At 51.3% G+C, this 13,305-nt stretch overlaps 1 protein-coding gene across 2 annotated transcripts in view; it reads right to left on the bottom strand.

The window, feature by feature from the left end:
* SEMA4C (semaphorin 4C) overlaps nucleotides 1–10,592 on the bottom strand; it is a 59,984-nt gene extending 49,392 nt beyond the window's left edge. The window contains exon 1 of one of the 2 annotated variants that reach the window (XM_081921304.1): nucleotides 10,494–10,592. The gene's annotated coding sequence lies outside the window, so the exon portion shown is untranslated. Of the gene's footprint in view, nucleotides 1–9,969; nucleotides 10,247–10,493 lie in introns of those variants that run through there. The other variant, XM_081921303.1, reaches the window with a different exon arrangement.
* Between the last annotated feature and the right edge of the window lie 2,713 nt (nucleotides 10,593–13,305).

Raw genomic sequence — 13,305 nt, 5'->3', positions numbered from 1 at the left:
CCTCTGGCTGGCATTCCTAGGGATGCTGTCTCTCCTGGAGGTAAGATACAGCCATCAAGACAGTGGGCACTGATAGCTTCATGCTGTGTGAATTTGCCTAAGTAGGTGGTGATCACTATATCTTACAGCAGCAAATTCCCAGTTTACATGCATGAAGCAGTGCTTCCTTTCCTCTGTCCTGGAATCTCCCAGCATTTCAGCTTCATTGCAGGATTCTTGATTCTAGTGTTATGAAAGGGGGGTGAGGGGGGGGTCACTTTCTCCAGGCCATGCGTCCTTTGATAAGCCTCTGTTATCCTCCACATGCCCAGACATCTTTTTTCTACACTAACCCGCCCTCCCCATTGTTGTGATATATCCTTTGACAATCATCGCCACCCTTTTCAGAGATGTGTTATCTAGAAGTGTACAATGTGGCCCCACTGAGTCTGTACAATGTGGCCCTTTGAGGCTCTATCTGAGGCAATTGGGTTTGTACCGCAGCCACACCCTCTCCCCCAGGACAGCTTTTCTCAAACTTGGGTCCCCCAGTTGTTGTTGGACTGATCATTCCTAGCTAGCAGGACTAGCTGCTGCCCAAGACCCCCCCTGCTTTGCACCATCCTTGAGGGTTCTTGCCTGGCTGGACTGTTGCCCCCCACTTGCCAGGGCAGAGAATAAACAGCAGGGGATGGGGGTGTAGACACTAGCCCACAGTATAAAGCTAAAATTCACTTGTTGCTACACCTACTTTTTGCCTCTGGTCCCGTCCCCCCACTGGGATGCGGCCCCCGGAAGGCAATGTGGCCCTCCGGTTGAAAAGGGTTACCCACCCCTGCTACAAGGGCATTCCTCTATTGGCAGCTTGTTTTTATCCTTCTCAGCCTGAGGGATACCTCCGATTCCTGGGACTGGTTCAGATTTGACTCTTCCATCATTTACAGATTGCAGCACTAACTGAGAGACATCACACATCTTGGCACCCTGGGCTTGAGCTCACATCTCCAGGGCAAGTCAAGTGGGACTCAAGTGCAGAGTGTGCAAAGGGTGAACTGGCTGCAGAGCACACAACCCCCATTCCCAGAAGCACCTCTGAGATGCAGGGTCAGGGCGAGTCACGCAGCATTTGGACAAGACCGTTTTTAGAATTCAGCAGGCCTGAGGATGGTGGGAGTCACAGCTGCTATTGTTCTTCATTAAGGGAAACAGGAAGAGCCCTCCCTCCTCCCAAGGTCCCCGAAGGAGGCAGAGTTCATGGCAGAAAGAAGCATATAAATGGATCTCCGGAAAGGGAACAAGGAACAGGGTCAGTGGACTGTGGGAACCGAAGGCTATTACACCAGGAAGCCCCGCCACCAAGCACAGTCCAAGCAGAGCAGGATCTTGGGTCTCGGCCGTCACCATCAACGGTGGGAGAAGCATGTAAAGGAAGGGTTTTGGAGTCAGCCCAGAGGCCATGTGGCCCCTCCAGGTCTCTGGGATTCTCCCTGGACCCCACCTCTTGCCAGCCCTGCTCTCTGCTCTCCTAGAGCGCTTCCTTCCTTGCTGGAACTGCATCACTCAACTAGGATGGTGCTTTTTGCACAGATGTTCCCTTCAGTACAGAAATAAAGGTGACACCCATTGCTCCACCCCCTTTTGCCTCTGGCCCTGCCCACCACTGGGAAGTGGCCCCTAGAAGGTTGGCCAGGAGGGAATGCGGCCCTCAGACTGAAGGTTCCTCAAACCTGGTCCTACTTAACTTCATGAAGGAATCAAGGGAAACTGTGGAGTAATAAAATAAGCACCCTGAACACGTACAGAATGCATTTCTCAGGGATTCCAGGATAGCACAGCAATGCTTCAGGTCAAAGGCTGCAACCTCAAGACATGCCGCAGCCCCCAGGCCTCTCTCTCCTGCCCCACCACCCTGCAAACTACACTTGAAATCATTTTATACAACCTTCCTCACCTCTGAATTCATGTGGATTTGGATGTGCTAGGCTACTATAAATTTATGCAATTTTAAAAATAGCTCACTGCTTAATATTAGCAGATGCCTGAAAAAACCAGACTTCAGTTATAAAAAAAGCAAATGTGAAAATTGGAATAAAGGGGGCAGGAAGATTCCAGCAGCTTCTCCTCCTCTTTTTTCATAAAGATTCAGCTCCTTGGGGCACAGGAGAAAACACTCAACTTGGGGTTCATCTGTGCTCAGTCATAAGAAACTTTAAAATGTGAAGAGAGATTCCAGTGTGAAAATGCTGGATTAGAATTTATCAAGAAGTTTGACTCTATCTGCGCAGGGGTTTCCTTTTCCACTCCAGCTCTTAAATAACACAGCAAACCTAGAATGATTGTGCTGTATCACCAATTAATGCTTCCACGAATGATCCACTGGGCTTATATTGCATACATTTTAGCATTAACTGAATGGTCACAAACTCTGCATTTTGCATTCTCTTCCCATTTCTCCCCACAGGTCACCTCCCCTTCCCATCTGAAAAATGTATAATCTGTCTGCCAGCTGAGGAGAGGTCCATGCAGCTGATGTTGTGGATGCTGCAATCCACGAAAGTATACCCTGTAATAATTCAGGGATGAGCAGGCTTGCAGGCTTTGCTTTGTGTTTTTTTTAACTCCCCCAAATCCACCAATTAGAGCCTGGTGCAAAATATGTGTGCTTAGAATTAAATAATTTGGAGTCCAGGAATTAGTTCTGGGTACCAGAACTGGCTGAGTTTTGTTGCTGCTACTATTAAACAAACTGAGTCAGAAATGCTTCTGATCTCCTTCAAATCACCCAGAAATCTGCCTTGCCCATCCCCGACATAATACACATCTTAATCTTGAAGGTCCCACAAGACCCTGATAGGTTCACTGCAACAGACAACTGCGGCTATTTGTATATTTGGTTAGGCTCTTGGGTGGCTTGCAAGTTGGGGGCTGCGGAAGTCAAACTGGAACTACTCCCTCCCCCAAGCGCTGCTGGCCAGAGGCAGGTTGAAATGGCTGGTCAGACTCCTGCCAAACCCTTCTAATTCCTGCACTGCGAGCGAAGGAGAAACCCACTCTGGTACCATGGGGTGTCTGAAAGTCAGTGGCAGCAGGAAACCCCACCCTCTGCACAAAAGCCAGATCTGTAGATCACTGCTGGATCTCAGGAGAATGGCAGCAACCTTGGCAAGTGTTGAGCAGGTGCTTACAACCAGATCAGAAATAGACCAAGATAAGCAACAAATGTGGAAAAGTCTGTTTAGTGCACACCTTTGGAACCCAGCAACACACCCTGCCCCGCAATCCCCTCCCCCCCCCCCCCGGTTTATGCATCTGGGCTGAGCCAAACCATGAATGCCAACAAGAAAGCTACTGGACTGAATGGGGGTGACCCCCCCACCCGGAATATAGGGAACTGCTTTAGGCCAAGTCAGATTCGTTGTCCATCCTTACACCAACTGGCAGCAGCTCTCCAAGATTTTGGGAAAGGGTTGCAGCTCACGCCTTCTGCATGCTCTGCCCCTTCCCCAGACGGTGCATCAGGAACCAAGTGTGCCAATCAGTTTATACCATAACACATCCTTTGCCAGCCTAGTGCACTCAAGATGTTTTGGAGCCCAGCTCCCAATGAGCAGAAGTTGCCATCCAAAACATCTGGAAGACTCCAGGGTGGCAAAGGCTGTGTTACAGGTGGACTGCTATCCCCATCAGCCAGCCCTGCTGTGCCCCCATCAAAACCTCTCTCAAAGCACTTCAACGCATTCAGAAGGTTTTTGTTCTGTTTTTCACAATCATGCAGTACTGTATTTTATGAAATAAAATTAACAAACTCTGGCAGGGAGGGGGAAGATCATCTGACTCCAGCCATAGACACCCTAGAAGCCACTTGCAAATTTGTCTTCATCCGCTAACAAGCAGCACATTCCAGCCTGACACCCCCCTCGCCCCCCTGTCAATCGCTGAAGAGCCAAGCGGCAAGAAATCCACCATTGCCCACAGGCCTGCATGAGCAGCTTCAAACGGGTCAGAGGATGCTTTTGATAGGGGGCTGATGATGTTGGCAAAAGGTGGCAGGAACATTCCTATTAATGCTGAAGTGTCCATCAGACTCCAGGGGCGGCAGTGAAATCCTGACTAGAGAAACCACCAGGCCACTTACTAATGCAAATACACACAGGTAGCTCTCAATTATACACCAGTGAGGACTGCTTTCCAATGCAAATATATTCAGCTGCTACAGTTAGATAGCGGCTTACATCTCAAAACAGTTGCAGTTGCCTAAGTGAGCCAACAAGCTGGAGAAATTTGCATTAGTGCAGACGGTAACACCAGGCGTTCACTCTCCACGGGGGAGAATTTAAAGGCCTTTCCACTTGGCTGAAAGGAGATCTGTGCCATTCCACCGTTACTTCACCAGCTGAAGCCAACTCAGTAGGAAGGAGCCAATTTTTACCTATGGCTATATCAAAGAACCACCAAAGCTACCTGAGACTGCAGTTTCACACCTTGGCAAGACAGACTAGGAATAAAAACAAAATCATTGGTGTCATCCTTGGTGGCTAAGAGGCAGAGATTCACACCAAGCAGCCTGCAGTTCTAATCTCTTACACTCTGCCACTAAATGGCATTAGGAACACTACAGTTCTCTCACCCTCAGTCTTGCATCTGCAAAATGGGGATAACAGCACTGGCCAACCTTTTAGGGCTCATGTAAAGGTTGCTGATTAGCATTATATAATATAGAAGCATTGTGCACATATGAAGCTTAGAGCTATTGGTCCATCAAGCTCAGTATTGTCCACAGACTGGCAACAGCTCTCCAGGGTTTCAGCTGGAAGACAATTCCCAGCCCTGGCTTCAGATGTTCTGCATGCAAGGCAGATACTGTGCCCTGAGCCACAGCCCTTGCAGTCCCCTCAGGTTCACCCTGGTGGCCGTGGGTCTCTCAGATTGCCCTGAACAATGGTGCAGAGCACCCACTGCAGCAAGTGGGTGGGCGGACTTCGTCCAGGGCCTCTTCCTTAAGGCAGACTAAACAGGAACATGAGTGACAAACTGTAGGAGTCCATTGAAGGATCCTTCCCCAAAATGCAGAGCTCTTTTTCTAGAAAAAGAGGTGATGGAACTCACTATGAACACCTTCCTTGTTCTTTTATAATGGCAATGGTGCCCCCACCTGAGAGGTGCCAGAACTGAGTTCTAGCGAGTTCTAGCTGAAGAAAAGCCCTGCCAAGCAGGACCTGCACCCACACACCTCCAGTCGCCCCCACCCATCATGAAAATGAGCAAAGAACCACGCTTGCGAAATGGAACAGGCCCCAGACTGGGAGAGCGAACTACTTGGAGGTCCCAACAGCCTGGCTTTTTATATCACGGCCTGGGCCTGGGCAGGACCCCGGACAACTAACTACATTTCCACAGGCAATTCATCATAGCAGCCTGTCCCAGTTGTTTTGGACTACAGTTCCCCTCAGCCTCAGCCAGCACAGCTGCATTACAGCTTGACTCACTTGCTCTGACCCCCTGATGTTATTTCCCATGTGGCATGCCTGTTCCTGAAGGACAGGTAATAAATAGAAAAAGTAATAGGCTTTAGTCTGACCAAACCTATTGAAATTAATGGACTGAAGAGAGTAATGTGTGTTAATTTTAAATGGGTCTACTCTGCGTAGGACTAACACTGGATACACCTTTGGGTATGCACAGCTCTACATCTGTGGGGCCTCAAAATGAGTCCACCTTTGGGTTAAGAAGGTCTAACTGGGGGGTGTCTTGTTTCATGCCCAAATCTACCCTCCCCAGCAAGCATTTGCCCACTACTGCCCTGGTGCCATTTGCCACCAGCTCCAAATGCTGTAGCCCCCCAGCAGCAGAAATCAGAGGCAATCCCTGACAAAATGCTGTGTTGGCAGCAGGCAGGAGAAAGCAGGCAAAAGGAGGAGAGGAAACAAGAGAGAAAACAAAAGATGCAGTTTGCCGCCTCCTGCCCTGGCTGGGAAGATCTTGGTTGGCACAAAAAGCGAACACCAGTGTCGCCTGTGTTTAAATTAGTACCCCTCTGAAAGCCACTTCAGTCGTCTGGAAGCCATGAAGCCAACTCCAGCCCAGAGGCAAAGCCAGAGTCAGAGATAAAAGAGCCGTCAAGAGATCAAGGAGGAGGATCTGTGGCTCTGAGCCATTTAGTAACTAGCTTTACTACCGCCTCCTCGCACCCCTCCCCCACAAAGCCCAAAATGCTTCTGAGTTGAAGATTCCCAGATCCTGCCTACAGAACAGAAAATAGAAAGGGGGGGGAGAGACCACTCCCCTCATTTGGGAAGATAAGGAGGAGGAGGGCATGAGGGTGCCCCCTGCTGGAAAGGAATACATAGTCACCCCACTGGTCCCCAATCCTGTAAGAAAGAGAGGGATTTGACAATATGGATCCGCTCCCTTTTGTGTGTCCACGCAGAAGGCATAGCTCAGGTGAAAGCAGCCTTCCACAACCAGGTGCCCTCCAGATGTTTTGGACTACAATTCTCATCAGCTGTGCTGGCTGGGGCTGAGGGAAGTTGTCATCCAAAGCATCTGGAGGGCACCAGGTCAGGAAAGGCTGGGGAAGGATGCGCCCCTCCTTAGCACCCAATTTGCTTTTTCCAGCAGAGGAAAACTCACCTGGGGTTCATCTCATTTGAGTCCAAAGCAGTCTACATCTTGCAAAACACTTGTAGAGGTAGAACAGTTTCGTGAAAGACCAACATCCTCAGTTTAGCATCAGGAAGGTGTTGACAGGGGGTTAAAGTGGGAGGCTGTCATTAGCCCCCAACCCAGAGTCATGCAACTATCAGAACCCTACTAAGATGATCTAAACGAATCCTTACAGTAATCCTGTGAGGAAGGCTCCCTCAAATAAAATGAGTCTAGAAAGAGAAGAAAATTGGGGAACCTGAGCAGCAGAAGAGAAAGCAGGAATAAATAAGCAAAGACTGCCCACATTTCCTTTGCTAACTTACTTTGCAGATGCTGCTACTCCTGTGCTAATTAAGAAGGAGGGACAATTACTCCTCGCCTCCACACCAAAAATCAGCTCACAGATTAGAAACCTCAGCCAGAGTGGATTGAGAAGGAAAACTGACACCCAGCTGGCACACACACAACAAACAGGTTCTGAGCAAAATCTATTAGTCCAAGAACAGCCCAGCTAAATGGAACGGAGTCCCATGGAGAAGCCCAGCCACCTATTTCCACCTCTGCAGACTCACAAGCAGGGCTGGACAGGTGAGGGGGGGGTTAGTTTGCCCCAGAGGTACCTTGCCTCTGAACATGGTGGATCCATTTGGTTATCATGCCCCAGAGCTGCTGGCAGACAACCCCCCCTCTCCACAAATGCGCCTGGTCCTTCTTGCTAGAGTCCATCACCACATCTTGTGGCAGTGAATTCCATAAGCTCATAACTTCACATGGGAATAAGTCTTTCCTTTTTCTCAACCTTGAACCTACCAACAATTTCAAAGGGTGACACACACAGAGCAAATTATATCTGGCTTAATGAGGCATTGAGAAGGGGGATCTTTCTCTGCTTGTGTTGAAAGCACATTTTACAGAGCAAGGAATCCACATCAAGTGTTTCCATCAAATACATCACCACACTCCATCCCTCTGGGATTCTATGGCATGCAGAGTTGCTTACTTCCCAACTGTCCAGCGGTCCTATGCCCTGCTAAAGCAGCTGTTCTGCACCTTCACTGGCAGGTATTAGCTGGCCATCACACTTACCCCCATGCCCAGAAAAGCATTCCCTGCTGCTTCTGCAGATCAGGCTATTATTAAGGAGCAAGCCTAGCAAGGGGCTTTTTGTTCGCTTTTCCTGGTCAGCTGGCAACCCTATTCTGTGTGGCTATGGGATGTGTGGGTGTGGAGAAACGGCAAGGGAGACTGGGGCTATCTGGCCAGTTTTGAACTGGAGAGTTTATTTAAAATAAGAAGCTACATTGAGCGGCTGTTGCCTCCCATGCTTTGTACTGAACTGATGTGAACAAGCCCCAGGGATCTATTTGCGTTTTTCAAATTACTTAAGAGAAAAAAGAGGGAGGAGAGAGAAAAGAACATTAAAAGCAGGAGGGGAAAGAGACTATAGAGGCTGAAAAGAAAAGCAGCCCAGATGGTGTTGTGTACACATACACAGAAGGGGCTTTTTTGTGTTGCTCTGTTTGAAAAGTGGGGAGGCCGCCCCAGACATGCAGGGTTCAAATGTTTGCTGACAAGAGAGACATCAGTATTTCTTCTTCTTTTTCCCCTTTCCTTTTTTGGGAAGAGCCTGTCAGTGGGGGAGGGCAACAGACCCAAAAACTGCAGCAGGTGGAATAAATATTAGATTAAGATTGTGAGATATATATTAGTGGTGAAGGAAAGGAATAGGAAAGGTTGAGTAGTGCTATCACTAGCCAAATATCTGCTAGAATAATTTTCACGATGATTCTCTGCCTGGGCCGGGCAGCTGCTCTTGGGCCCGAAGCAAGAAGCCACAGCAGCTGGCTTAGGGACAACCCTCCCCCCTCCACACACCTGGGGGAGGACTGCCAAGGCGGCGGGAATGCTGCCATCCTACCCAAGAGTCAAGGCTTCCCCTTACCTGGAGGCAAGCCCCACTGAACTTAACAGGATTTGCTCCAAGGGAAACGCCAGTGGGATCGGGCTGCGAGCCTAAGAGCGCAGAGGATGAGCGCATGCCTCGCTTGGAAGGCCGGGGAACTTGCCTCCAAGTACCTATGCAGGCAGGCAGGGGAAGACAGGAGGGCCTGGCGTGCTCTGGTTCAGGGGGTCACCAAGAGGCGGACACGACTCAACAACAACAACAACTATGCAGGCAGGAGGGTCGGGCTACCAAATGATGCAGAGGGGTGGGGGGGGCGGGAATGCCCCGGGCAGGAGCCGGGCGGGGGGGGGGGGAGAGATCTCGTAACGCGCTCCTCCAAAAGTCACCAGAAGAAACTTGATCCGGAGCAAACACAGGCACACGCCCCAGCGCGGGGGGGGGGGGTTGCGAAGGAAGGCGAGAGGCGAACAGAAAACTTTCCACAGCTGTTTTTTTCTTTGGCTTAAAAAGAAAACAGGCCCACAAGAGGGAAGCAAGCCTAAAACAACATTTTAAACCTGCGTTAGCACGAGAAAGAAGAAAGGAAAACGAAGCCCTTGTGAGAAATTGAGGTGGGGCAGAGGTGCTCCGCAAAAGCTCTTGAGAAGAGCGATCCAGCGCATATTTCCCTGGGAACTGTTGCAGCCAGCGGGACTTACTCCTCAATGAACGTGCAACAGGATCGCGCCCACGTTCCAGATAACACTTGGTCGTTTGCAAAAAAAATATCAGGCCAGCAACAAATAGGCAAATCATCTCTCTCTCTCTCTCTCATACTCATACACACACACACACACAGACAGACACACACACACATAGCAACACCCCCAACCCTCTCCGGAGAGAAAGGCGCTGGCCAAGCCCATCCTTGGCCAATGCGCGATCTACTGGATCCCAGGAGAAAGCAACGGAAGGAAGGACGGGCGGGGGTACATCGTCACACTCTGAGCCCGTTTCCAAAAGGGAATCGTCTTTCTCTCCTCCACCCCCCCCCCCCGCCCAGACAAATAAATTAATTTCACGCCAGAAGCGCTTCTCTGCAATGTTGATGTTATGGAGGGGAAATCCGAGGATGGAAGGCGAGGGGGCCCCGCGCGTGCACACGGCATTGTAGGCAAGGGGGGTGGCGGCGTTATCTGCGGGGGTCTCCCCAAGGAAACTCTCTGCTGGCCGGGCTGGGCGTTCGCCAGGCAGACCCCCCCCCCGCCACGCAACACGCCGTTTTGGCCCCGGGGAGGAGAGGGGGGCGCTTCCTTTCTCTCGCCTGCGCGCAGCGTCCGCCCCTCGAGCGACCCCTTCCCTGGACCCTGCCCGGCAAGGGAAACAGAGGCAGACAAAGGCGGCCCGAGAGGAGCCAAGCGGGGCAGAGGCGCGGGCTCCTCGGGCGCCTGGGCGCTCACCTCTCCGGCAGCCAGCCAGCCCCGCGCGCCCTCCTCGGCTCCGCCAGATGGGAAAGGCGTAGATCCACGCTCGGCGCCCCGGCTTCTCCCGCACCCCGCGCCGAGGGGACGGCACCCCAGAACTTCGGGCGACCTCCGGCCGCTCCTAAGCCGGCGCTGCTCCGGCTGCTCCTCCCGCTCGGCTGCTGCCCGGCTCGGCTGGCGCGGGAGTGTTTTCCTGGCTGGCTGGCTCCCTCGCGCCCGCCTTCCTTCGCTCCCTTTTGCTTTCCCTCTCCTCCTTCCTTGACGTCAGGCCGGGGCGGGAGCCGCCAGTCGGGAGCGGGGGGCGGCGAGGGCGCGCGCTCTCTCCCCCCACCCCTCGCCCTCCTCGCTCCCGCGGGACGGGGTCGCTCGGCCGCCGCCCTCCCCGGGCTCCCTGGGGCGCGCCCCTCCGCGGCCGAGGAAGGCGCCCGGGGAGGCCCTCCAGCATCGGCCCCGCAGCCCCCCGGCCCGGGACTCCTGATTTCGCAGGCGCACGTGTCTACCTGGGGGCGTACAACTCACGGAGCCACCATTCCGCGCTCCCTCGCCGCGAAACAAAGCCCAGCCTATTCTGCTCCGCGTCCAGGCGCCGGGGAAGGATTCACACGGATTATTCAAGCGTATTCGCGCCTGTTGAGCGCTGCCCTCTGCCGGGCAGAGATGCTTTCTGGATGTTATGTACCTTCCTATTCCCTACACGGCGGGGAGGAGTTTCCTTCCCTTCCCCGCGAATTCGTTTTCCTGGCTGAGTTTCCTTCCAGCAGGAGCGGGTTTCAGATACAGGATTAAGGCCACAAGCCCGTTTAAGGGGTGCACGTGTGAAATGGCTCTAGGGGCCAAATGCTGTGCCGGCTAATGGTCCTGGCGGGTCGAGGGGCTCACAAGCAATTGCCACTTTTAAATGCTTTTTCTTATGGATATAGGCAGTGCTTTTTTCTGGAGGGATGCAGGGGGATGCATACCCCTAAACATTTTGTGAATCTTTGTACTTTTGTCCATTTATTGTATTTATTTTTCCCCATTTGAAATGGGTGGTTTTCTTGAGTCAAAATGAGAGTACCCCTAAACACCTTTTAAAGAAAAAACCACACTGGATATAGGAAGCATACACAACCTTCACAAATGTGCAATATATAAACAATAATAAAGCATAGTAAAAAAGTAATTTGGGAGGAGGAGGGAGCACCACCCCATCACAATGACATTGCCTTCTCCGCAACCCAGCAAAAAAGACCAGGCCAGTGGTCACATCCAGTGGCATAGCGTGGGGGGTGCAGGGGGGCCGGCCGCACCAGGCACAACATCTGGGGGTTAGGGGGCGCAAATCCACGGGTTAGGGGGCGCAAATCCATGGGCTAGGGGGCGCAAATTACTTGCCTTGCCCCGGGTGCTGACAGCCCACGCTACGCCACTGGTCACATCACCCCAAAGAACTGAGCACACAGTTTTGCCTCCAACCAACTGGGGTTGGTTGAGGTCTTTCCAGCCTCTGCCTCCTGGGCTGTGTTCACACGCCCATTTGTTCTGCATCCGGTGGTTTAGTTTGTGAAGCCACGTGGACACAAGAATGTAAGCCACAATTCACATCTATCTGGGAGTTTCTCAAGAAATAATGTGCTTTGATGTGTGTCCCCCCCCAGCCCCCGCAAGCTTTGATCCAATTGAACAGGTGAGCCAGATGAAGACATCCATGCCCACTCAGATGACTGATGCAAGTGCAATTTGAAACAGGGATTTAGGTGCTTAAAAACACCAGAAGAGCCCATCCAGTCCAGCATCCTGTTTTTGCAGTGGCCAACCACATGCCCATGAGAAGCCAGCAAGCAAGACCCAAGCACAAGAGCCCTCCCCCCTCCTGTGGCTTCCAGCAACTGGTGTTCAGAAGCATTGCTGCCTCTAACTGTGGAGACAGAACACAGCCATTGTGGCTAGGAGCCATTGCTAGCCCTCTCCTCCATGAATTTGTCTCATCCTCTTTTGGAGCCATCCAAGTTGGTGGCTGTTGCTGCCTCCAGTGGGATTGAGTTCCACAGTTGGCCTTGGGTACTTGGCTTGAAGGAAGGCGCCCATGAGATTCCTCCTGACTCTGACTCTATGAGCTTTGCTGCTGTGGGATCTGATAAGGGGGGGAACCTCCTCAGTCACCTGCTGATCACAAGCATCAGGCTCACAGCCAGCTCCTTTGCTGGTGAAACTGCAGCCTTTGTCTCAGTTTCCCGATCACTGCTGGGCTCCCGGGGCCAAGACCCCTCTTCTCCATCACTGTTCTATCCCTCCTGAAGGCCAGTCAGGATTTCATGTGGCTCAGAGGCTGCTCTCTTAGGCAATATAAAGACAACAAGAACAATGCACTTTAAATTATTCAAAGTTCTTTGGTAATCCTATAACAACTCTGTAAAGTAGGTCTGTATAAATATCCCCAGATTGCAAGTGGGAGAGGGCATGGCAAGAGAGTTGGCTTAAGCAAGGTCCCTGTCCTAGTAACTTTTGAATTGAGCACAGGTAACTTTTGAATTGGGTTTCTTGGCACTGAGAATGAATGGTACTGGATGTGAGCAGTGAGCTGGAGCCAAATGAATACTGTAATGAGTCCTGCTAGTGCCATGGTACCCTTGCCCCCTAATTGGCTCTGACAGGGTAAGGAGAACCCACCCCCCAACAGCATGTTGGGGTGAGGAGAGGGGAGATTGTTCCATCAAAAGGGGTTTGTGAGAGGTTTTACTTGTCCTGATGTGCACACATATCTTTTGTCCCAGTGTCACATCTGACCAAAAAGGTCTTGCAGGTTTTTCAGAGCATGGTGCTGATCATGCCAAGGTTGGAGGTTCAATCCCTGTATGGGACAGATGCATATTCCTGCAATGCAGGGGGTTAGACTAGATGATCCTCTGGATCCCATCCAACTCTACAATTCTATGATTATAATTCTATGATTATTACTAGAGGCAAAAAATGGGGTGACTATATGCACCACAAACAGCAGTCCCTCGTTCATCTGCTCTCTAACATGAATTGGTTTTATCCTACACAGAGTAGACCCATTGAAATTAATATAGAGTTAGGTTAGTAAAAGTTAGTTGGATATGATCCACTGTCTCTGGATCAGTCCTTTCCAACCTGGTGCCTGCCATATGGTTTTTGGACTACAACTCCCATCAATCCCTTGCCAGCATGGTCAATTGTCAACAGCGATGGGGATTGTAGTCCAAAAACCTGGCAGCACCAGATTGAGGTTAGGCCACCGAAGAGGCACAGCCAAGCAGAAAAGACTTCTAGGAATCATCTCACAAGCCACCTGTTGTAGCTTATTGATAC

This window comes from Podarcis melisellensis, assembly GCF_964234715.1.
Source record: "Podarcis melisellensis genome assembly, chromosome: 8".
NCBI lineage: Eukaryota > Metazoa > Chordata > Lepidosauria > Squamata > Lacertidae > Podarcis > Podarcis melisellensis.
Note: the sequence above shows the minus strand (reverse complement) of the source record. Positions and strands in the feature narration are given on the sequence as shown.